At 37.5% G+C, this 22,442-nt stretch overlaps 2 protein-coding genes across 3 annotated transcripts in view; both read left to right on the top strand.

The window, feature by feature from the left end:
- Window positions 1-22,442, top strand: part of tmem168b (transmembrane protein 168b) — a 119,645-nt gene that overhangs the window by 13,290 nt on the left and 83,913 nt on the right. The window lies entirely within an intron of this gene.
- Window positions 1-22,442, top strand: part of gpr85 (G protein-coupled receptor 85) — a 246,354-nt gene that overhangs the window by 219,137 nt on the left and 4,775 nt on the right. The gene's annotated exons all lie outside the window — the stretch shown is intronic.

The raw sequence follows: 22,442 nt of genomic DNA, 5'->3' as shown, positions 1-22,442 counted from the left end.
AACAACTGTTGTCTGTCGAACTATTCATTTTCTGACTGGTGTATCCAGTTTAGGGTTGCTCGGAGTTTGAGCCTATCTCCGTCACACTAGACCAGACGTTGGTTAGACATTCATTGTTTAGAAGTACAAGGCAACTCTCTCCAATCATACAACATCCGACATGTTAATGAAAGTACACAATCTCAGTGATGCACAATTTGCTGATCTACTTAAACTGTATACTTCCTAATAACAAACCAGTAAACACTAAATGTATATTGTGTGTTTCTTTTTTCTTTCTTTTGTAAATCAATGTAATGTTTATTAATATAACAACTAAAATTTTTCTAAAACACATATTACACATATTTGAATAGTGCTGTTGAGAATGAGATGCTGTCTCCAGTTCAAACTTCTGCACTTACAGTCTACCTTAATGCACAGGCATAAGCAATAGCAAAGTCTGATCACTTATGTGTGTTAACAAAGGTTATTTTATAGAAATCCTGTAACATTAAACTGACAAGAGGGATTTCACAAATCTGACAAGTTATAACTTGTACGTGTGGCATAACATTCAGGTGCATTTGAGAACTGTGCAGGCACTGTAGCCCTCAATGGACTGAGTTCAATAGCTAGGTGTTAGAACCTTCTCGGTCCATTTCAGGGTTGTGAGGGCCAAAGGCTATACTACCTGGACTAGTTGAAAAGCTGAAAGCAGGCCTGGGGCACACTCTAGTCCATCATAAAGATCACTGTCACTCGTACTTGCATATACACCCAAATTCCTATACAGTGGCAATTTGCAAATTCCAATTAACATAACCTAAAGAAAAAAAAAAACTTTTGTAATTAGTTTCTTATGTGCTTAAGCATGTCTGGCCTTACTAATATTCATGAAGTGTGACTTGCAAAGCAATTTAGTTATGCCAAATGTTAGGGAATTATAGAAGTGAAAGACAAACTTTTTAACAACAAGTGACCATTATGGACATCAGGTGAATGTGGCACTCTGCTTGTAAATTATATGGTGGCCAGATTTTCAAAGTCAAAAATCAGGCACTTGTAAAATGTGTGCCCACTGCCCATACATAATGCCCATCCTCATAATGCATGCTTTATCTTATAATCATCAGAGAGATTAGAGCATATGGGAAAAAAAACACTTTCACAAATGAACACAAATGATTCCACACAGTGCTTGAAGTATAAATAAAAGCAGCACAGAAAAACTGTATTAGATGGGCAGCCTCTTAAAAATTGAACGTTTTGATATTCTTCACTTATTTATTGGGATGCATAGCCTGAAACGTGGGACTGTTCCTATCACCAGGGAGTGTTGTGACGCTAGTAAATTATGGTGTCAGTGAAATAGTCACATCTCCGTATACTTCATTCATATATATAACATTTTGTTTTCTTTGCTTGTATTGTATAATATGGTTAGGAAGATCATTTAAGTTACAGTGGTCTTCAACCTTTTTGACAAGTGGACTGTTTTTGTACACTGGTAGTATTTAATAGCAGGTTAATATTCTTACCAAGCCTGCATTTCAACTATCCAACACAAAATGTCCATGAACTGGTGCCAGTCCATGAGAGACACTTGCTTAAAGCATTGGGAGGAGTGAAGTACTCTTGCACAGGCTGTCTATTGTTTTTGCTCAAGCTGCTAAAAAGACTTCATTAGGCATAAACAACGTGCTGATTCATTGTTCAAATTTTTCAATCCAGAAAAAAAAGATGAAAAATAAATATGTATGTCACCATGGTAAACAATTTAACCTTCTATCAGCATGACCCTACTTTGTCTGCTTTTTGGGAATGGTTAGCATTCAGTAGGACTGATCTTTCTTTATATGGCTCTCCTATTAGGTAGTTTTTGATTTTGAATGGTGTTTGTCTCTAAGTTGCATGTGTGGTTTGAACAGTATTGAATGGTAGAAGGGGCTGAGGTTTTTGAAAACACAGTCCCCAAACATTGCAGCCATCTCTGTTTTAATTTGAAAAGTCTAGGGCAATCTCTTCCATCCCGTCATGCAGAAGTGGTGAGGCAGTAGCTTGCAGAGTTCTACAATCAGCTTCAGAGATGCACTGTTAAGTAAGCTAACCAAATCATTAAGTGATAACATTTCAATGTTGTATTCTTAGATGTGTTTTCTTGATGAAAAATATAGTGCAAGGTACAGTACACTTTGTTGTGGTGCTGTCTGTGGAATGCAATGTATAATTTGGATCTATCTCAGCACAGTCCTTTAATTTTTCAGTGAGATATTTTTTTATAAAATTTGGATATGAATGTGGTGGTTGAAATATGACCATTGTTTTTTTTAAAAATAAAAAAGTAATAAACATTACTTTGATCTGCAAGCAGTTTGATCTTCTATATATCTTACTGTAGCCTAAAGCAGTATTGTCCAAAGTTTTTGGTGACCCCAAAACGGCCCCATCATAGTAGTTTGGGAAACTTCCTTGGTAAATGTTTGAGATCATGGGACCATGTATGAAAAGTGAATGAGTACATTTCTTTTAATGATTTGTCCTTATAAATGTCTTTGTGCAGAATTATTGCATGTTAAGCAATACATTTTTCTTCTTTTTATTATTATCTTACTACACTTCCATCATATTTATGTATTTATTTGTTGATAAGATCACATTAAAGAATTTAATGTATTGAACCAATCTTGTTGAAGATAAAAACTGAGTACTTTCTAAAAAGTGGTATTTTATGTCACCCTTTCAAAATGTTTACAGTCAGCTTTCAAAGAAAGAGCACTCTGCTAAAATTAAAATAATATATAATACACTTTTAAAGTAAAATGAAGACTCTAGGATCAAAAAGCAGAGGAAGCCCATGTGCATTCACTTTGTCAACAGAGTACAGTATATGTTAAAAGGAGAAAATATGACCATTGAGTATACATAGATGAGCACAAAGAGATAAGAAACAATTGTGCCTTAATGTGATTGTTTCTTTTATTAATATCAACATTTTAAACTACTGTTAATGTTTACAGAAGACTGCATCATTTAATTAACTTTTGAATGTGTGACAGTCTCAGAGGCTTTTGAGCATGTGCATTTTCTCAAGAGGAAGTTAGTTATCTTTAGTTAGTTTTTGTTTCTCTTACAAATAAAAAAAAATCAATTTTGTGTGCACCCCTCACTTTCCCACCTATCTCCCACCCGTGGTATCAAAAATAGGATTGAGTATTGATACTTTTCAAAGTATTATATTGAAGATAGGAATTTCAGTATTGTGACAACCTTTTTACTTTTCTAATTAGTATATAGAAGAAATAGTTTGTCATTGGAAGATTACATTTGTCAAAGGCCCTAAATACATTATCAGTATGGAAATGTTTAATTGTCCTAATATCTAATGACAGTGTTGAGTATTGTGTAAATCAAAATTGGCAGAAATAATTGATTATCATGTATAGGGGCAGCTGATAAGAGCTTTTCTGCCTGCTAAATGTTTCCTGCATTGGATCCACATGTTTAATAAGAAACGAACCACTGAATTGCTGGTAAATTGATGGAAGTTAATATTGACTGAAGCATACAGTAAAGCAGGGCTATTCAATTACAAATTCAGTTGGGCCAGATTGTCAAACCAAGAAGGTTAGCTGGGCCAGTCATTTTAGCGGCAAAGCAGCTCGTAATGACAAATTTTAAAACCAACACAAACAAATTTATTGAAAAACATAAGGTTTATTCGTTGTTTCTCTTTTAACTTTGGTCAGTTTGCAGAGCAAAAGGTGCATACAAAAAGAGCTGAATTAACAGAATCTGAGGTAGCCCCTATTTTTTCCACTTACAAAAGAAAAAAAACTGACCTAGGCTACATATCTGACCTATCTGATCACAAAGTGCATAAAACAAAATAGTGCACAGTAGTAGGCTATTAGAAATAACATTGTTTCCTTTTGAAACAAAATAAACAACTTGCACACATTTGACCCAGGAACATCTCAAAGTGCATAAAATAAAAAGTGCACAGTATTCACAACTATAACAACACTGAGGGAACATATTTTAAATCACCATGTGTGATTAGGCATGCCTCTGTTATGCATCCCACATTATATTGATGTATTGTAGGCTACAGTTACCCTGCTGACTTAGTGGGAGAAGTAACATTTTTTGTTTTGAACGAGAGCAGTGACTTTAGGCTCGTAAGTTGTCAATGCAATTCGAAGGCATTGGTGGAGAGTATGGTCAGTCAGGGAGCAACGAGAGTTGCTTTTTATGGAGCTCATGTGTGAAAAACTTGACTCATGTGTATATGTTGATCCAAACATACTGAGCATGACGATCGCTACTTTCTTAATGTTAGGGAACTGATGTGCGTTGACATCAGTCCAAAACATTGCAGGCCCGTTAGTGGAAAGCTCCTGTGCCATGGTTACAGATGACTGCATGTCAACAAGTTCAAGTGTGAATTTCCCCTCGTCAATGGAAGGGACCAGTTTCTTAGCTCTGGCGGATAAGTCCCCTTCTATTGCAACAGTGAACGGGTCTCTGACAAAAACAGCCAACTCTGTGGGCAGATCAAGTCCATCCAATCGACCAGCAAAGTTATTTTTTCAACATCGTAATGAAATCTGTCATCACATCCGTGATTTGTGCGGGGGATGAGATGCATTTGCGGAGTGTCGGAAAATGCAGCATTCGGCCTGTGCTCAAATCATTTGCGAAAAGGTCCAGTTTAACTTGGAATGCGCGCATCTGTTCCACAAGGTCGATGACAGTTTTGTCTCTGCCTTGTAGTCCCAAATCGAGATCGTTCAGGTGTTTGAATATGTCGCTCAGAAAGCAGGCATCGGCCATGAAGTTGTCGTCCAGTATGCGACTCAAGTGAGTTTCTGCCTTTTTTTGCTTGCTGCCGCGGAGGAAAGTTATGATCTCTTCTCCGAGACCGCAGAAACGCTCCAGTGCTTTGCCTTTGGACAGCCACCTCACGTCATTATGCAAAAGAAGGTCGTGGTGCTCAGCAGACATTTCTGACAGCAGCATGCGGAATAAGCGGTGTTGGAGGCTTGATGTGGAGCGAATAAAATTAATTATAGCCATAACGCTGTCCATTGTCGTTTTGAGCGCCCCGCTTAGTTTTGCGCACAACACCGCCTGATGCACAATGCAGTGTAAGGAGATCAACTGAGGTGCAACAGCGGACCAACGTGCTACCAAACCATTCACTTTCCCTGTCATGGACGGAGCCCCATCTGTCACAAGCATGCACACACGCTTCATATCCAGACCACTGTCTTTAAAAAAGGCGGAAATTTTCCCAAAGACTATATCGCCAGTTGTGTGTCCTTCTAACGGCAGTAGGCCGAGCAGCTCCTCTCGGAAGCATTTGCCATCAAAAAAAAACGGACATATATGCACAACTGAGCAGTATCAGTTTTGTCTGTGGACTCATCTACTGCTATAGACATAGTATCAGCTTTCATCAGGTCTCCTAACAGCGTTTCATACACATCTGCAGCAAGAATTTCAACCCTACGAATGTTTGAAGTATCTGACAGGGGTACGTTTTTTATAGCAGATACCACGCTCATTTTAATTTTATTGTCATTTATCACCTCATCCACGACAGCCAGCATACAGTCCTTCACGGTTTCAGAGTCTGTGAATGGCCTTTTCTTTTTTGCCAGTATCCAGGAAACACGAAGGGATGCTGCAGTAGCTCTCTCTTGGGCTGTGAATGACCGCACCATGGTAGTACTGCTCCGGTTGTAAGATGCAATCAAACTCTGCACTTTTGCAGCCCTCTCTTGAGATCCCTCTGGAAAATTGGTGCGAAAAGTGTGGTGTTTCTCAACATGATGCCTCCGCACATTGTAATCTTTAAATACTCCAACGCACTCATTACAAATTAAACACATCGGTTTGGTGTTTGGATGTGGCTGTAAAATAAACAAGTATTTGTCAGTCCAGGCAGGGTTAAACTTACGGTTTTCATTGGCAATTTTACGTTTCAGTGTTGAGAAAGACATATTGATAGTAATCTAAGCTACTACCAGCACGCTCTGCATTGTTTGCGTGTTGCAGGCTACGTAATTTATGTAGGAATGCGCGCTTTTGGCGGGACCATAGACATAATAAATACTTTATATTTATATTAATATACTATATATTTATATTAATATAATATATATATATTTATGTAAAATTATATTAAATAACAATTTATGAATAATAAATATTAATTTATTATCTATGGGCGGAACCACGGGCTGGGCCACTCGGAGGTTGATTCTGGGCCGCATGTGGCCCGCGGGCCGCCAATTGAATAGCCCTGCAGTAAAGCATACAGAAAGGAGTGTGAACAATGTTACCTTTCCATGCCTAACCACACTTCTGGATATTTTTAATGGACATTTTATTATACAAACATTTGTAACTCAGTAATGAAACTGAAAGTTTCTGTAGAGATACCTTTTTAATGAGGGGTTGTTTTCAATTCCAGATAAATGTGGAACTGGGGTTTATGTGAATTATTGTTATTTTTTATCATTTTTGATTTACTATTTTTCATACATTTATGTAATTTCTTTTAGGTTTGTAATTATCTATTGTCTCTTTAAGTTTTCTTATTTTCCTTATGCTTTGTGGGTTAAGCCCCAAGAAGCAGGACCACATCCCTGAGGTCACCACTCCTGAGCAACCTGTCTGGCTATTTAAGCCAGAGCAGAGAAAGTTCAGGTATAGAAGACTTGTGAAGGATTGTTATGCGTATTGGAGTGTTTGTTGATATTTCTGGTTTTCTGGATTTATTGTGCTTACAGATTGTGGATTTAGACTTGTTTGCACTTGGATTGCCTTTTAGGTAACTCTTTTTGCCTATTATTGCTTCCTTCAGCTTTTCCTGGTATTGTTTACCATTTTTGAAAATAAATCCTTTCTTTGTAAAGATTGTTTGTTTGCTTTTTTATGCACAAGACTGGGGATTTATGGTCATCCTTCTCCTGACACATTTGTATCCTTCTTAGGAAAACAAAAACCTATGCATAGTGTGTATGTGTTTATATATGTGTGTGTATGTTTATAAATATGTATTTTGCTTTATTGTCAATGAGGAAAGGTACTGACTGGCCTGTACATTTATTTATTTATTTTTTGCAATTCATTTTTCATTTGCAGCCCTTTTTCCTCTCTGCAGTCTCCACAGACCTTTCACATCACTTAAAGGCAACTTTCTTTAAACTCTGCCGCTTTCCTTGTAACATTTTCTATTTTATAACCCTCACTGCTACTTCCCTATGACTTAGGCATGCCTTCTACTACTACTGCTACTACTACAGGTCAGTTTTCTCCTTTTTCTTTTTTTTCCCCCAAACTAAACTCTTTCGCTTGAAGAGCATACCATCCAGGTTCTTCCCTCTGCTACAACTATAGCTCTCTGGAGTGACGTGTCTGTGGAGCAGTGGTTTTCAACCATTTTGACTTTTTTGGGACTATTTTTAGTTTGAGAAATTCCTTGCCGACCTTTATGGATTTTAAAGTGGCTTTATTTACTAACATCAGATTGAAGAGCATGGGGGTTGGATTAGCACGCATCTACATTTAGTAACTTCAGATCCATAGCAGGTGGGCTCCCATCTTGGAATTCCAAAAGTCTACACTCACTATAGCTGTGTTGGTTCAAAATGACCAAAGTTCTGAAATTTTAGGACAGGCAATAGTGTAACATATATTCAAATAATTCCACAATCTAAATATCTTCTTTTTTTAAAGGTTTTAGTAAAATTCAAATCAAAACAGTTCACACAATAGAGAAATAACTGATGCTACAAAGAAAATAAAAGTCCTTGTTTAAAGAAATTTCTGTATAAGGCTTACTTATCCTGTTTCATTTTGGTCAAGCAGTCATATTACGTGTAGAACAGTCAGAAAACTGCATGCCAGTATCATGTTTGCAAATGTATCTATCAGTCCATGCTAGCAGCGAGGCTGGCATTGAAAATCAGGGTTTCGAGCTTCTAGATTTATTAACAGTGGGTGACTATTATATGTTATAGTGGTGTGGAGTCTATACAAATCTAAATTAATTCTAGAGATTTCTATACTCAGACTTGAGAGAATACACTTTTCTTTTGTCTATACAACATGGTTACTCAATAATTGAATATACAGTTAGGTCCATAAATATTTGGACAGAGACAACTTTTTTCTAATTTTGGTTCTGTACATTACCACAATGATTTTTAAATGAAACAACTCAGATGCAGTTGAAGTGCAGACTTTCAGCTTTAATTCAGTAGGGTGAACAAAACGATTGCATAAAAATGTGAGGCAACTAAAGCATTTTTTTAACACAATCCCTTCATTTCAGGGGCTCAAAAGTAATTGGACAAATTAAATAACTGGAAATAAAATGTTCATTTCTAATACAGTGGAACCTCTAGATACGAGTTTAATTCGTTCCAGAACTGAGCTTGTATAGCGAATTTCTCGTATCTAGAACAAACTTCCCCATTGAAAATAATGGAAATCCAGTTAATCCGTTCTGCACCCCAAATATATTAACATAAAAATCAATTTTCCTAACAAATAACACTGATAAATTATATATACTGTAGTCTACCTTTAATAAATAACACTGGTAAATAATATAACTGATTATTAAAAGAATCAAAACAGGTGTCCAAAGTGCAGTAGAGCATTCAATAAATCTTTAAATAAATAATCCTTAAAACAGTTGTGAAGTGGAGGTTTAAAATACACAAGAATAACAATCCTTTAACACAAGGTTAAAACGTCAACAAGAAGCAGTCTTTAAAAACAGATGACAATCCCCGGTGCTTCTTCTCTGTTAGCATCTCACCTGCTTCTCCCATGCGGGCTCTGCAACAGGCGAGACACTCTTAATGCAGCTGACCTTCTCTACACCGTCCTGCTTCAGCTGTTTGGCTCGCCTGTTCAGCTACACGCGAGCCTGCGCGAGCCTGCACTTGCCTGCCTGCCTGCCTTCTCTCTCTCTCTCTCTCTCTCTCTCTTTCTCTTTCTTTCTTTTCTTTTACTTTTTCTCCCCCTTAACCTGCTCGCGCTTCTCTATATATGTGGGGAGGACATGGCAGCTGCAGCCCATCAGCCACAGGAACAATCATGGATGTGGGCAGTTTCCCACCTGTGCACTTAGGTGAGAAACGCAGACACCGCAGATCACCCTGCGGCTCGCTACAGCTACCACGCCCCCTCGCTAAGCCGCGAGCTATACCCACAGCCTGGCTCGTGGCTCGTTACGCGAACCAATGCTCGTATTTAGAGCTGAATTTTTCGCTCATACTTTCCTCGTATTTTGAATTTCTCGTATACAGAGGTGCTCGTATCTCGAGGTTCCACTGTACTTGGTTGAAAACCCTTTCCTGGCAATGACAGCCTTAAGTCTTGAACTCATGGACATCACCAGATGCTGGGTTTCCTCCTTTATAATGCTCTGCCAGGCCTTTACTGCAGAGGCTTTCAGTTGCTGTTTGTTTGTCGGCCTTTCTGTCTGAAGTTTAGTCTTCAACAAGTGAAATGCATGCTCAATTGGGTTAAGATCAGGTGACTGACTTGGCCATTCAAGAATTTTCCACGTCTTTGCTTTAATAAACTCCTGGGTTGCTTTGGCTATATGTTTTGGGTCATTGTCCATCTGTATCATGAAACGCCGCCCAATTAATTTGACTGCATTTAGCTGGATTTGAGCAGACAGTATGTCTCTGAACACCTCAGAATTCATTCAGCTGCTTCTGTCCTGTGTCACATCATCAATAAACACTAGTGTCGCAGTGCCACTGGCAGCCATGCACGCCCAAGCCATCAAACTGCCTCCACCGTGTTTTACAGATGATGTGGTATGCCTTGGATAATGAGCTGTTCCACGCCTTCTCCATACTTTTTTCTTGCCATCATTCTGGTAGAGGTTGATCTTGGTTTCATCTGTCCAAAGAATGTTTTTCCAGAACTGTGCTGGCTTTTTTAGATGTTCTTTAGCAAAGTCCAATCTAGCCTTTCTATTCTTGAGGCTTATGAGTGGCTTGCACCTTGCAGTGCACCCTCTGTGTTTACTTTCATGCAGTCTTCTCTTTATGGTAGACTTGGATATCAATTCGCCTACCCCCTGGAGAGTGTTGTTCACTTGGTTGGCTGTTGTGAAGGGGTTTCTCTTCACCATGGAAATGATTCTGCGATCATCCACCACTGTTGTCTTCTGTGGACATCCAGGGGCCTCATGTAGAAACGGTGCGTATGCACAGAAATGTTGCGTACGAACATTTCCACGCTCAAATCGCAATGTATAAAACCTAAACTTGGCGTAAAGCCACGCACATTTCCACGGTACCTCATGCACTGGCGTACGCAATTTCTCCGCTCGGTTTTGCAGACTGGCGGCACCCAGCGTCAAAGCAGTGCTACTGTTCCTGTGTGGTCACCCTTTCTTTCTTAGACCCACATTCCTGATGCGGCTTTATAAATACACTGAAACTAACTGCATATTGTTTATTAGTGTAATGCATCTGATTGTAATTAACCTGCAGCAATATAATGGTCCAGGGAATAGCCATAGTATTCCAAATACCATAACTGCTTTAGCGTTGTTACTCTCAACGCATCTTCTTCTTCTTTCAGCTGCTCCCGTTAAGGGTTGCCACAGCAGATCATCTTTTTCCATATTACTCTCACTGCACCACTCTGAGTATTTATATCACTGTATCTGAGTGGGGAATCACAGCAGCAGCTGATCGGAAAGAGAATTATCGGTATACAGCATGAAGCAGACGCTGACTCAGCCACGGCAAAACGTTTCAGAGACTTCCCTGTACGGACTTCTCGGTTTAGAAAAAGTTTCATCCCAGGAACTATAAACGCACTAAATCAGTCCATCAAGTGCTCCTTGTAGAACTGTTTGGACTACAATCACTAAGTACAATCACCTCACTGTAAACTTGGGATACAGTTATAATATTGCACAACCTGCGCCATTTTATAAAGCGCGTATTTACATATGATGACGATATCATTTTTAAGATGAAATGCAGCAAAATAAGTTGATTATATTATACAGATAAAACTTTAACTTCATTTAAATAATCTGTATTGTTAATAATAAAATATGTGAGGACACGGTGCCACAGCACTAGCTAGTTCATGGATTGTTCCTACATTGCGTTGTATTCGTGCTTGTGCTGACGCGACACTGGAAGGATAGATGGATAGAATAATTAAACACGTACTACGAAGATATTTCAATGTTCCTTAAAAGTTTTGAAGAATCGGGGTTCTAAGCCTACAGATGGCTTCACGTCTATTACAGAGCTGATTGTGTGGCAATTGGGTATTTGGAGAAAGAAAAGTAAGGACAGGAATTGAAGGTTAGTACGTTTGAAAGAGACAGTACTGCTGCAATAAATTATTTCAATCGAAGGTCGCACATGGCGCAGCAAGCCTCTTGCGTGAGACATGAACAAGCACTGCGCCACCATGTTCCCATGTTTAATAACATGCTTTAACTCCTATCATCATGAAAAAGATATCACGTATACATCTCAGTATTTTAATTATTCAGAGAGCTGTAATATCACGAATGTAATGGATTATGTGTCCTTTCGGAGAAAGAGAAAGCCTGTTTAAGAAGCAGGTAGTGATTCACACACGGAGCCCATAGAAGATCAACTACAGAACAAAGCATTTAATGTGCTACTTTAGTTACAATGGGATTTGAGAAACTAGTAAATTAAAAGATTTTAAGATGAAGTTTATGATGTTCTACTTTAATGGCAAAATAAACTACGTGATTAAAGTGGAAATTTCGAGATTAAAGTTGACATTTCATGCTTTTTTCCCATTGTGTGCCTATTTTTTTTGTCTGTATCCTAATAAGCTTTCATATGACACTCAGACGGTGGGCTATGACTTGCCTTATCATGGCGACTTTGATATGTGATTTCTTTTTTATTTCGGGCACTGTGCAACTTTGTGAACTTGAGCTTTCGAGTTTTCCGACACTCTGTCACTTGATCAATTTCATTTTGTTGATTATACCACGGTTTAAACCAACAAATAGTATGTTTTTCCTTTGCCTCCATTTGGTATTCGCTGAAATTCTTATATTTTCCTCCATGCTTTTCCCATTGTCTTTTCACAGAAAGCTGAGCTTAAGGGCTGTTTATATTGATTTGCATATTAAAAGAGACGTAATTCTGGGAGGAGTTGGGGCGGGACAGAAGGCGCGTGCACGTGTGTTACTTTTCACGCTGATCAGAATTTATGTAGCGGAAGAATGTGGAAGTTTGCGTACGTACAGATTCCTGCATCTGGATTTTTCTGTGCGTACGCACATTCCTGCTTTTGTGCTTACGCCATGTTATAGTGTGAGTTCTACGCACGGCTTTATGCATGAGGCCCCTCTTTTTGCGTTGCTGAGTTCACCAGTGTTTGCTTTCTTTCTCAGGATGTACCAAACTGTAGATTTTGCCACTCGTAATATTGTAGCAATTTCTTGGATGGGTTTTTTCTGTTTTCACAGCTTAAGGATGGCTTCTTTCACCTGCATGGAGAGCTCCTTTGACCGCATGTTGTCTGTTCACAGCAAAATCTTCCACATGGAAGCACCACACCTCAAATCAACTCCAGGCCTTTTATCTGCTTAATTGATAATGACATAACGATGGACTTGCCCACACCTGCCCATGAAATAGCCTTTGAGTCCATTGTCCAATTACTTTTGAGCCCCTGCAATGAAGGGATTGTGTTAAAAAAATGCTTTAGTTGCCTCACATTTTTATGCAATCGTTTTGTTCACCCCACTGAATTAAAACTGAAAGTCTACACTTCAACTGCATCCGAGTTGTTTCATTTAAAATTCATTGTGGTAATGTACAGAACCAAAACTAGAAAAAAGTTGTGTCTGTCCAAATATTTATGGACCTAACTGTATTTTATTGATAATAACTTACAACCCTCTTTTAAATCTTGCAGGAAAAAACTGTTGTAATCTCTGACCTTGCTTCTCTTATTTTGTAGTTAACTATGCCACACAAGACCAAGTGAAAACTGGCAGCTTAATTCATTATTGGTAGATAATGAGGGCTTTATAAAATTAATCTCCACACAAATTCATATTTTCTTTGCAAGAACAGCCTGGGAAACACCTAAGGCAGTTTTAGGAGGACAATTTATCATGTATATTTAAAATAAACTGCAGACTAGAAAGACATCAGAGCTGGCGACTGTAATTTTTTAACTGATCAGAAAAATGCAAGATCACCAAATGGAGCAGATTTTTTAAAATAAAATACAAATACAACTGCTTGATACTCTCAGTGAAGAGGAGCTTGATAAATCTTTGAGACTCTCAGAAATTCAGTACGCTACAGGCACACTGCAAAGCAGGAAAGCTGCAGGCCTAGACAGTTATCCAGTCTTTTTTGAAACAAAAAGTCATTCTGTTTGGTCTCCAGGCTTATGATGCTGTATCTCAAAAATACTTTGAGCATAATCTATGAAATATAAGCCAACTATATTGAAGTGTATTCCTTATGCTTTTCAAGAACATCCATTGTTTCCACTCACTATGTACTGCAGGGAAAGTAAAATCTAAGCACAAGAGAAAGCTTCAGTGTTTGAGTTTGTGGACAAGAGAACACTGCTTCCGCCATCTTTCCAATGACAAGATAGTCATTGTGGGGGTGGGCAGGTGTCATATTAAGTCAGTACTCCTACTGAAAAAGCTCCCTTTATTAAATGGTGTGATTCTCATGTCCCTGTCAGTAAGTAGCTGTTATGGAGAAAACTTTAAATGCCCCCGTAAACTGTTATTAGGAAAGTATCCTGTTCATGGTGGATCTCCATTCTGTCTCTAGCCACACTTTCTTGGTCCCACTGGGGAGATCACAACTTTATCTTGGTTAGAGGAGAGACGTAATCCCTTCCAGGTATCCTGTGTTGGTAGTGTTGTACATGGCTGTCCCAAGATGCATATTCACTACACACTGAAGCTAATTCAACTCTTTCTAGACAGTCTGTGACTCTGTTGTGGTAACGTACCATTAGGGCTATTAAATTCATCAATAAATCCTATACAGGTGTTCATATCAGTTTAAATATGTTTAAATGCATGTGCAGTACATTCCAATGTGTTCTTATTTTAACTTTTTCATTTTTAGTGCATTCATCAATTACCGATGTGCAAAATGTGTTGGTTATTTTTTAGATGTCAGTAAAGAGAAATGGTCCATATTAATTCATCATAGGGAGGTTAAAAAAAATACTTTTTTTTTTGCTCGTAAAGTACCTGCAAGAGACAAATGACTTTGAAAAAGATCTAGCTTTCAGGTGACTAATAAATTCCATTTGAAAGCATGCAGTTTCACAAAGATGAATTTTAAGATTCTCTGTGCACAAAGATTATTATAATCAAGTAAGAATGCAAAGAAGAACACACTTCATGCTACTTCTGTCGTCTTCTAATTCAAATATTCATTTATGAAACCCGGGCAAAATCAAAATGACATTAATTCTGTAGTTAATCATTTTTTTTCTCTTCCAAGCCCTGCTTCTCTACTCTTCCAGGGTCCAGAAGACAAAGTTCCTGTCCTGTTTTATATAATCTAGGTCATTGTCAATCTTTAAACAATTTACAAATTAAACTATTGAATGTGCGAAATGTATCATACTGTTCAGCAAGTGATTTCTCATCATTTATTTATTTAATTGATGCCCTTACTCAAAAGGGTTTTCAGAAATCAATTTACATAAAATGCATTTGAGTGTTTTTTTGGGGAAAAAAAAGTGAAGAAAACATACTCAATATGTTTAAAATTATAACACAATAAACTGAGGCAGTTTGTGCCATGGTTAGCACTGGATGGTTTGTAGGGTCAATAGAGCCCAAATTAATAGTTGGCATGATGCCAACTCTGCATGTCAGTATGCCAGTCAAGGAATAACATGCAAGATTAAACACATTTCAGGTCTTTAATTAGTTTTCCTCCCACTACCTGCTGTTACATGAGGTGTTTTCCCACCGCGGGAGCTTTTTTTTAAAGAACCAATGAGTTCTTGTACGATATAGGCCCTAGGCCATTTGTGGTCTCAGGCCACTTTTGTGTGTTGTGTTCTCACCTCACAACAGAAACTAACATTTATTCAAAATATATGACTTTCAAAGAAGAGTGATGCAGCACAAAGTATTGTGTGAATGGTAGTTCACATGGGACACCCCCACCTCTTTGATTTAATCTGATTGCAACTTCACAAGGAAATTATTACTTCGTTGTGGCGCATAGCTCAGCAAAGTAGGGAGGTAGCTATGAAGAGTGATGTGGTGTGAAGTGCGGCATGATTGGGAATTGATAAGGACACCCCCACCTTATTGCTTTGAACTGATTGCAGCTTCACAGGGGAAATTATTAATATACTCTAACTCCTGGCATGTCAAACTTACTACCATTGGTGGGCCGCTTCAACTGCCATATGTGCGTCAGCGGGCCGTACTGTAACAAATACTATTATACTATTATACAAAGTTACTGTAGCTTTCTTTCTAATACTGAAAACTTTAAAAAATGTAACACTTAAAGTTTAAAGAAAAGCAGTTTATTTCCATGCAGTCTCCATACAACAGTGTAGAATTAGAGTCTTAACCTCTTAGCTAGGTCCTTATTATATTATTAGGCTCACCCTCCTTTTAAGGCGACCGACTTTTATCCTCAATTTGTGTGCGCTCCATGTGTACATCAGGCATGTAAGTGTAGGGAATGAGAACATCAAAGTGCCCATTCATAACATCTCCCGAAAACCTAAGTTTTTTTATCCCCTCGAGTGCCTGTCCAAACTTGGAGTGTAGGACTCCATAATAATATACTTGAAACTCATAGGGGAACAACTCTCCCGCTGCCATTAGCTCAGAAATGGTACCATAAGTTTGAGACTTTGACATTTCAGTGAGATACTGAAGCTCATTTGTATAAGAGATTCCTGACGGCATTATTGTAAATGGCTGAAACCTTGACCAATTACTTAAAACATGTCGTACAATGTCAGCCCGAACATGTCGTACAATGTCAGCCCGAATCTGTACCGCTGAAGACGGAGTTTCATGCACTAAATAAGCTATAGATGAGAATAAGCAAGCACCATCTCCCCTGATATTTACTACGCGGTGAGGCATTTGTACTCCATCAACATTAATTATTTCCAGAGACATAATTTTGTCTATTTTTCCAGCGCATCGCGCACAAAAGCAAGGGAACGATGGGAGCACCAGAACTCTGCTCACATCGCGTCGCTTCGTACCGCAAGCCACAAGTAGTAAGTCTGTGATAAGAGGAATACCGCTACGCTTTGCACTCACGGGATGGAAGGACAATCCCAACCGCTTTTATATAGTGTCTTGATGATTGATATTCATTATATTATATTCATTGCTTATATAGGAGCCTCACAGTGTGAGATTTATTTCTTTTGTCCCGACACTTGGCATCTCTTGTTAGTAACCAGTTCGTCAATATCAGGCTTGAAATCTTGTGCAGCTGCAACTTTTATGAGGGATGAAAGGTGCTCGACGGTAAGTCTTGAGCGATGTGGGGTGTTGGTAGCTTTCATTAACAAAAACAATTGCTCACAAAGGTAAGTGCTTCCGAAAATAGACAGTACTCTCGATGCCAACTTACGGATCTGCATATACGAGGGTGGCAGGTAAGCATACAAGCCTGGAACACCAACTTCGTTGTATTTTGCCTTCAGAATAAAATCTGACTGCACTTCAATTAATTCCATTTGGATATTCTCAGGCGCATTCTCAACGTTGTAAGAGAACAGCGCAATGCCCTGTTTGTGTGAACTGAAATCACGAAAATGCTCACTGAATTCATTGCTTAGTAATTCAAGTTGGAAAACAAATCCTCCAAAAATCAAATTTTAATTTACTAAGTTTACTTCAAAGTTTATATTGTAAAATAAGCCGATATGCAAAAAGCCACCTGACCTACAATAATTTTACAAACTCAAAATCACAAAAATGTTAATAAACAGCTCACCAACTTCTCGCGTCCACTTCAGATCTTCAGCTGTAGTCTGCACTAACTGTTCGTTACAATACTAGCACAAAATTACATGAAACTAGAGCAAAAAAACATGAAAATATGCGGGCTATTACTACTCGTGATGGTCAGTTCTGCCCAGTGGCCAGTCTCAGCAACCCAGTCAGTAGTGTAGCCTTAGCAGGGGCGGCTCTAGGCTCGTGGCAGCCCTGGGCAGAGAAAGAATCGGTGGCCCCTTCGCATGGCAATGTCAATACGGTATCTTATGCACGGCGGATGGCCACATCCGTTGCGAACACTGCATAGCCGCCTCGTGCTCATGACACGGTTCTATATACGCGTGTCCGTAACTTGAAAACCAAGTGGCAGCCCATGATATTCTCATTACAGCAAAGCATTATAATACTACATATAGCTTACTGCTCCGACTCTAGCGACATTTGTAAATTCAGCGTACTAATTAACAAGAAACAGAATGTTTTTCGGCCACATTGCCGTCAGCTGTGTCGTTATTTTCTCTTTCTGTTTTATATTCAATATATATGGGCGTGGCGGCCCCTGGGATTTGGCGGCACTGTGCAAGTGCACAGTTTGCACATGCCTAAGGCCACCCCTGCTGCAGTCTAGCACTTCAGTTGTGACGCTGCGGTTCATTAACTTGTCAAGGCTTTTGGCTATACTAGCAGATGACGTTTCCGGTACCGTAATGCCATGGGAAAACACGCTTTTGTCAGAAGGCAGAAGTAAGAAAAGTCAATAAGTAACACCGAAGATGCAGAATACTGTCGTTTGTGATTGAATCAATCATTTTGTACAAGTTCAGTGCTAACTAGGATCTGTCATGCGAGCCGCGGTAGCATTATACAATATATATATTGACTGTTATACCTGCCTCGCACTCTCCACATTGCACTTTTTAACTTGCACTGTGTTTTTATCACTCTTTAATTAATGTTGTTTTTATCAGTATGCTGCTGCTGGAGCATGTGAATTTCCCCTTGGGAATTAATAAAGTATTCTATCTATCTATCTATCTATCCATCTATCTAACTAGGCACCACACCCACAAATGAGTATGACAGCAGGGGTGAAATTATACTTTTAGCGTTTGAAAGAGTTTGTTTAATTGTAAATATAGGAACAAAGAATTGGGCTACTTTGAAGAGGTTTATTCTAAAGAAGGTGGAGGCTTTAGTTTCCTGTCCATAACCTGGAGGCTGTTTGAAATATTGTAAAATGTATGAAAGGAAGTCTTCATAAATTAGCAAGATGATTATTACAACACTTGTGTCGTGAAAGTTATTTTAGTGTTGTACTCAGTGATGTAAGGACTGCTTTTCATGCACCACCCAGTCTAGTTTTGTCTCCAAATGAGATTTTTTAATTCACATTATTAAACATATTTGCATAGTGAAATTCTATCTTACAGCTGTATTTACTGTATTCTCAAGCTCCTGTACTTATGAGTTTTGCAGTAGGATCCACATTAGCATGCTTGGCTTCCTTGTGTTTTTTGATTTCCATTTCCTAGAGACCCCGCACTGGAAAAACCGTAACAATCACCACAGTTGTGAAATACACTTTATATTATATACATTTATAAAGTTTAAGTTTTCTTTGTTTATCTTTCTTTTAATACTTTATTTGGCAAATCAGTACACAAGTATGCTATGCCTTGTTCTACATGTTTGTACCTTCAAGGTAGAAAGGGATTACCATTTTTATTAAGTTGAATTTGTATATGTTGGTAATGGAAAGACGGCAACATTAATTAAAAGCAGAAAATTAATTTGGTAAATGTAATGCTCAACTGTTTAATAAACTGTCAACCTGGATTGATTGCTTTTAAAAACTAAATTTTACAGCAGACTGAAAAATTATCCACCCTGCAGAACTTCAACTCAATTTGAACTGTTATTGCTAGGCAACATAGCTGCTAGGAATTTCTCTTGGTGTTATATCCATAAATATAAAAAGGTAAATACAATTGAATATGTATAAAATAAAATATCCGTATGCCTGTCTGTATGTTCCCTATACAATACTAAACTATTTGACCAATCTGGACTGAAAATTTAATAGTTACTCTCTAGGATCATAGAGACAAGATATGCTACCATGAAACCTGGACATCCCAACCCCATCCCCCCACACCTTGATATCATACACGTTGACACATGAAAAATGTAGGTAATGTTTCTTTATTAACTAATTTCAAACAAAATTGATAGCCGGATGTTTTTCTGAGTCACAGATTATGAATCTGAAATTGTTTATTTGAAGTTCAAGATTTTGTTTCCAATATGGCAGACTAAGATTTTCCACATGAAAAATGTAGATATTGTATCCGGGGTCATTACTTTTTTTTTTTAATTAATGTGACCACTATCTTATTTAAATGGTTCTTTCATTATGTGTTTTTCCCCTTCCCATCCCCCCAAAAAATGTTAAAAATGTGTTTTTTTTTTTTTTTACTTGTCTGCTTTAGTCTCATCCCCCTACCTCCTGTTTTGCTCCTGTGTTTACAATGCATCGAAAGTGTTCCTTGGTGCTGGCAAATTTCCTACTGATCCTTCATCTAATCTAATTTCTTCTCCATCAGATTTTTGCAAGGTAGTGCCCCTCAGTTCAGGAAATTGTGAACAAAGTTTTCCCATACGTTCTTAACATCTTTAAAAAACATTGATGGCTGTCTGAACGTGCAATTCTGGCACCAGAAAATCAAAGTATTATTAATATCAATATCCAGATCTAGGATAAGTTTTCTGGCTCTGCCACAGCATGCAAATCAATTGCTACTGTCATATGTAGTGAGCAAGCTGTATTTTATCCCATACGATTTCTAAATTCTTTGGAATCAGGCAGAATGCCACCACACAGGTTAATTTTGAAAACTGAATCATGATAATCCAATTGCGTAATATTAACCCATCAAATTTGTGCAGTGGAACAAGGCTAAACTTTACTGCAATCTGTGAATAGTAGCAATTCATGAGAAAATAATTTGCTTCACTGCAGAAGAGTAATAATGCTCAAAAATCTTCTTGCAATAACAACTTGGGATGACACAAATTAAAGCTCTTTTTTTAAGCTATAGAAGGGAGATCCCAAAGTGCAAGTGTGGCAATTAAAAATTACATATGGGTTTAGCCAAAAATGAAGTTTAGTCTGTAAGAGTAGGATCAAAGAGAATTTAAGAGATTTCTTAGCTAAATTCTGTTTCTTCTACTGTTGTTTTGCTCCTTCTTGGAGTTTTAAGTAGGCTTGCATCTTGAAATTGCAAGGTACTATACACTCTTGAGTACAGGTATTAATAGTTTCTTTGATATAGTGGGCTAAGCCATTTATGCATTTATATGGCATGACAAGGCATTTAAAATCTTCTTTAATCATAACTGGAATTAACTTTTGTGATTCAAGAACCAGATTGTATGATGTATGTTCATATTAGTTTGCTTGTTAAGCTCCATTCTGCAATAGACATTGTACAAACATGAATGCAGTCAGTACTACTTCCTTACATTTATGTTCTATGTGAAATTAAATCAATATTAGCAACCTCCTTCACCCAATTTAGAAAGCTATGTTAACGCAAAGATGCAATGAGTTTATAAGTAAAATTGTTTGATTGGTTTGAAGAAAGCCTGTGTATCAAATAAAAAAAAGCTGTAGACAATTGTAACTCTTTTGTTGTCTTGATTTTGTGACTGCAAAACAGTAATAATTCTAACAATAAAATGTGTTATTGAATCTATATAAGAATGTCCATGATTATTACTGTGTTCTGAAAGTTTATCAGGGCATGGCTAATTCTCAGTTTTTTCAAATCTCTTTTGAACATTATCTTACACATTTTTTTTTTAATTGTGACATTGCCCTGTTGAATTTTGTTGCCTTCATTTCTCATTTTGCTTCTGTGTCATTTTTTTGTTAGTCTAAAAAATGTTGTCTCTCAGCCCTTATAAACCATTATTTACAGATCTAGATGTTTTTACTGTGTTTAGAAAGATAATATAGAGAGTGCATCATCTATCAGCAACTCAGAATAACCCATGCATGAAAATGGGAGCTTCGCACTGTGTAACTGTGTTTTACAACTGCCCTGCAGACATCAAAAAAATAGTGGAAACTGGCAGAAATCCTTGAATCTGCACTGTCTTAGATTGTATTACAAAAGAATTGTTAATTTACCAGTATCACAGTTATCTACCACTTACTAAAGATATGGAACCAGTATAGGACATTAGAGAATCTCTTGCCTGATGCTTCTATGTGTCATAATCATATTTTTCAACTTCCCCTAACTCATCCCGTATTCATCCAAAGGAAAAATGCTCAGAATTTTTGACATTCGATAACATATTTGAAATTATGCTCTATATTTTGTCTTCCAGCTACACCCTTTTTCTTCTGTAAAAATTAGAAACTTTGTTAAAAGCAACCTACCTAATGTTCTTCACTTTTTATCCATATCTGTCCCTGAGGTGATGTTGGATAGTCTGCCCAGATAACATCTCAAGAATATACTAAAATATTTCCAGAAATTTACCTTTTAAATGCACATATGGGACAAGGAGCAAAGGATTTCTCAATTGAATTTTACAAAAAGAAATGGAGCTCAGTGTGCCAAGCATGCTATGATTCAACTAAATATTTTTCATTGACTAAATTTATCTAATTAAAAATTGTCTAAATGTACTTGGAGCAAGATGTCATTTCTGAGTGTTGTCATCAGGCACCTGCATCATTAGACCGTATTTTTTGGGAATAGCCTATACATAAATAAATTTCAGCAAAATTTATTGCATATCTCTTGGACTTAAAATCACTCCTAACACATAAATAGCAGTATTTGTAGTATTGCCAGATGGGATTAAAGTGCAATATGAGAAATTTGTTGTAATATTCTATACCACACTACTAGTGCACAGACTTATTTAGCTCAACTGGAAGAATACCAATTCACTTTCAATAACTAGGTGGGAAAACAATGTATTTCATTATCTGAAATCAGAGAAAACAGGTTTTCTGTTCCAAACCTATTCAAAATGTTGCAAGAACACATTAATGTAATATAATTAATAGAATTTTGAAATAAGCACACTGGCCCTCTATTTAACCCTCCATTTTTTCACATTATATATATATATAAATATATATATACAGTCATATGAAAAAATGTATTTAATTCTTTGGATTTTTGTTTATCATTGGTTGAGCTTTCAAAGTAGAAACTTCCTTTTAATATATGACATGCCTTATGGAAACAGTAGTATTTCAGCAGTGACATTAAGTTTATTGGATTAACAGAAAATAGGCAATATGCATCATAACAAAATTAGACAGGTGCATAAATTTGGGCACCCCAACAGAAACATTACATCAATACTTAGTTGAGTCTCCTTTTGCAAATATAACAGC

Source organism: Erpetoichthys calabaricus, chromosome 1, assembly GCF_900747795.2.
Source record: "Erpetoichthys calabaricus chromosome 1, fErpCal1.3, whole genome shotgun sequence".
NCBI lineage: Eukaryota > Metazoa > Chordata > Cladistia > Polypteriformes > Polypteridae > Erpetoichthys > Erpetoichthys calabaricus.
Note: the sequence above shows the minus strand (reverse complement) of the source record. Positions and strands in the feature narration are given on the sequence as shown.